Source organism: Apium graveolens, chromosome 4 (assembly GCF_009905375.1).
Source record: "Apium graveolens cultivar Ventura chromosome 4, ASM990537v1, whole genome shotgun sequence".
NCBI classification, from domain to species: Eukaryota; Viridiplantae; Streptophyta; class Magnoliopsida; order Apiales; family Apiaceae; genus Apium; species Apium graveolens.
The window spans coordinates 202,925,133-202,929,997 of NC_133650.1; positions in this window are offsets into that span (position 1 = coordinate 202,925,133).

The window sequence follows — 4,865 nt, forward strand, 5'->3', positions numbered from 1 at the left end:
TCCTGGCGTAAAATTTTCGATACGCTAATCAGTTTATAGATCGATAAAACCCGTATTCTCGAAAGACGGGATAATATTACTTTATTTTCGTATAAAGTGTTTTATAGGAAGCTCGGGTTTGATATTTATCCAAATCTGGTATTAAATTGTATCGTTTTTATAGTTACTTAGCGGCTAAGTAATCTAGTTTCAGATCCGATATGTAAATGTAATTATGAAATTATTAAATAAATAAAATATGTAATGGTTCTGTTAGGAGTGTGTTTCCTTGTTATTAATTATGGGTAATTGTTAGGTACGAAAATTTCTTGTATAATTAATTATTGAGCTGTATGGCATTATTTTGCTTTTAAAATGATTTTATTGGATATTTAAAAATTCATAATTGATACCCAAAAATTATAAAAATTGGGGCCAAATAATTTTATTAGATATGTAATTAGACCCTTAATTTTATTTAGGGGTATTATTTTAGCTAATATAAATAGCTGATTTAATGTTTTTAATTAATTATAAAAAAAATCAGAATATTCAAGAACAATTGTGTTGGTGAAGAACAACTTGAGAATTAAACCTCAGATTTGAACGTGATTCCGTGCACCAAATCCTTCGTGTAAGTAGTCAAATTGAAGCTTATTGAATTCTCTACTCGATTCCGTAATCAATTTCATTATTGGATTGATTGATTTTTAAGTTGTTGTTTTCGGGTTTAAGCTTGAATTCAGGTGTGATTATCGTTGATTGTTAGATGTTGTAGTTGTTACGAATGAATAAATCGTTGAATTCCTGATCGAACGGTACCGGATTCGTGCGATTTCAGCCCCGTTTCGAGGTCATCGGAGAACCGCCGCGTTCTTCGTTTTTCGGCCTCGTTGTCGATGAAGCAAGGAGGGAGGTGGGGAAGTTGTCGTGGGTTGCTGTAGAACGAGAATCGCAAAAGAAACTAGCCAAAAATCGTGTTTTGCGGCCGATTTTTCTCGCCGGAAAACCCACCGGTAATGACGCCGGTGGCGCTGTTCTTGGTCGACCCGGGATCGACCCGGTGTTCGACCCGGTTTCGATCCAAAAACCCCCTAATCTAATTTCCTGAAATATGTTTCTGTAATTTAATTATTTAGAAAAATCGAATTAAAAATCAGATTAAAAATCAGATTAAAAATCTGAAATATTTTGTAAATAATTTTTAAATTATTTTATTAATTTAAAAATTTGAAAATGTAATTATTAATTTATTTATTTAATTATTTACCTATTTATTTATTTATTTATTTATATATTATTTAATTAATTATTCAATAAATGAGATTAAATAATTAAATCGATTAATTCGATTAATGGTTCGATAATTGATCGATTCAAGCGAGTAACTCATAATTAATCGAGTTGTGTTCCGAATTTTATCAGTTGACGTGCGAGTATCGATTTATTTTTACGTATGTTCAGATTTTGTAATATTTATTCGTATCGATTAATTAATTATAAGTAATCGATTTAATTAGACAATTTATAATAAATTGTAATTAATTCCAAAAATTTGGGAATAATTATTTTAAAATATGATAATTATTAAATAATTATTTAAAAATATAATTAAGGTTTAATTAATTATGATTAATTAATTATAATTGATTTATAAATAATTAAATCTTGTTTATTGCGTAATAATTAAACCGTCTATCCGATTTAAGTGAAACGAAGACCCTTAGACTCAGAAAAATGACCTGATTCCATTAAAGCTAATTATAAATCATAATTTCTTTCAGAAGCAAGTCGAATTACGATAATTATTTATTTATAGACCCTATTAGTGATAAAAACGTGTCCAATAAATCCCAAAAAATTAGGAATCGAGTCAGATAGTGTTTATTAATGCAAATATAGACCTAGTATCGATTCTAAAAATATTTATAAGTCAAAACTAACTATGTGCCTTATGTGCTATGTGATTTACGTGATTATGTGAACCCTATGTGTTAGATAATTATATATGAGTTGGGATATGAAATCGTATGGGTAGAACTGATAATGATATTATGTTAAGCTTAAACGATTATCTGAATTAGGGTATTTTAACCCTGTAGGTCCTAGTCGAGAGGCCCGAGGATTTAAATCGGATCAAAAATGATCTAGTGGTTAGTTTTCGAGCTCAGCAAGTTTTCAATCGAAGGACCTGAGTGTTGGGATTGTATCCAGAATAGGGTAGTGGTTTGACGATAAAGTCAAACGTTCAAGTCGAACCAAAGTCAACTAGTAATAGTGGTTCAAGCTTATTAAGGCAAGTATTCCTTACTTTTCTCGTAACATACTGTAATTACTTCATTCATGTTCTAAGTTCAGGATAGTTAACTATTTTACATTTTGCTGCAATTACTCTTAATTATGCAAGTCCTTTTCATTATTGTTCCTATATTATCAATTGACCTCTTGAGCAAATACCTGTTCTTTCGGGTTATTTGCGAACCCTGAATTGGGATGTTTTGAATCAAAATGATTTGACATCAAATACTTTATGGGCTGGATGATTACTGTGAGGGCCAGTGATGAGCTGAACCCTATTGGCCGGGGATGAACCGGACCCTTGGGCTATAGTGCCTGGGTACCCTATATGTTGGTGGGTCTATGCAGTTGGGTATAGATCCGCACTGTATCCTGACTGATCAGCAGGATATAGTGCATATATTGGTTCTAGTGTCTAGTCTAATTTATTGTTGATCTCCATTAACGGCATTCCTTCTTGAAAAGTTTTATGATTACAAAACCGGACAAAACCCTGATTTAGGAGATGAATATGGGAATTGCTCGTCACTACTGTTTTATAGTTAAAGGCTGATAATAGCCAATATTTATTCGCTCAACTCCTTCAAATAAATAGAATTGTCTAAAATTATTTAAACATTTCGTCCAAAAATTTTCCTTTAATATTGATGCTTGGATCTCAGTTATATACTTGCTGGGCATTTTTGGCTCACTCTTGCTTTGTAAATTCTTATTTCTTTCAAAAATAAATGAGGATAAAAGTGAATAGCATTGAATAGACACTAGAAGTTAGAAAGATCTCCGCTGCGAGAGGATGAAGATGTTAGAAAAATAAAACAAGGGAAGTTAGTATAAAGGTATTTAAACTAGTGTTTTAGTTTATTGTGAAATGTAGAAGGTTAGATTCTTGTTTCATACCATAACTTGTAAACGATCCGGAGCTAAGGGGTCATTGTATATTATTTTACATTATGTAAAGATTATTTAGTGACGCCAAATCTTGACCCCGGATTTGGGTTGTTACAAGTTGGCATCAGAGCAACAGGTTATTGATCCCTGAAATATGAATAGGTGATAGTAAGATAGGAATGATAGGCCATATGAGATAGGAAAGACCTAGGCATACTCAGTTTAAGTTTGAATTGAGTGCGAATTAGGATTAGTGGATCTGATATGGATTTAGTAAGATAGGGTATTGCTGAGAAAAAGGGTAAGGTGAGCATATCAACGCTATAAATATATTGAGTTCTCAGATCCTATAATAATGAGAAGTCGACAGCTCGGCGGAGACTGGGTATGTTACCCTACTTTTCATGTGATTTTAAAGAAAATGCTATTGATTCTTGTGAGAACTTCGTGTAAAGGAAGCTAGGTGAGTGTTAGTACGATTTAACTTAGAATTAGGTAATAGGACAAGCTCCACTTTGGAGGCAACAAGTTGATGGAAGCTGATGAAGAGCCAAAGTTGCAAGTTTCAAAGGCGCCACTGTTGCGAGAAGATTCTTATCACTTATTGGGTGCTGTGCAAGGAATGAGCTTTACCATATTAGGTATACTTAAGGCTAGCAAGAAGGTGCGACCCTATCTATAGGCAGAACGTCGAATTGCATGTGTAGTTGTAAGTATAACGTCAAGGATAATGACGAGAATATCAAAGACGGTGGCAGACTTCAGCATTGGGTTAGAGTTACGAATAAAATGATATACAACGGTAACTTGAAGTTTCGTCGACCGACAAATGCGAAAAAATTCCAAAAAGAAATAGGAAATACACCGAAGTGGGGAGACCCGTACAATGGGTGTTCTTTTAATTAGATATTTCATTAGAGGATTATAAGAATATCAAGTAACTTATATAGTAATGATGACCAGATATTTGATTTTCAAAATTTTAAAATGAGTTTTCGAAAAAGATTTTATTAATAAACTTTCAGAAGATCTTTGTATAAAATGAGTCTTACAATTTGGTTGTCGAATTACTACTTAAGTTCTTGTTATTATAAGTAGAAAATGACCTAAAAGAATAATGGATCTAGACTTAGTATTGTTAGTTCAGATGACCAAGTAGGCCGCTATCATAAGGGAAGTTCAAAGTTTTCCCGTGAAAGAAGAACGTAAACTTTGTTTAATAATATCAATAATTGAATCAACATGTTAAAAACATTATTTACCGTATTTGTAAGATTATTAAAATTTAACAAGATTCGTGATTCAAAAATATAGAGGATAATTGATGGAAATAGAAGACTCTTCCAGAGGATTGGAGAAGAATAGTATTCCTATCAACAAAGTTGGGACGTTGCGTGATTGATGGTTATTCTACACGGTATAGAAACAGAATCAGTGATTATAAATTTCGTAAGGACGCGCTTATGATCGAATTATTAAAGCATTTAATATGAAGGAATTTTCAGATGACATTTCGAAGTTATGAGGTGATCTAAATTGTGAATCCGTTATTTGAATGATCCTTGAAGATACATTTAAGTAAAGCGTGGACGGCGACCAACAGTGTCATCCTTTTCTCTAATACGACAACATATGTTCTTCTTGATTCGTGAATACGTATGAGCTCCTCTTTATTAATAAATTATATGAAGCGAGAACGA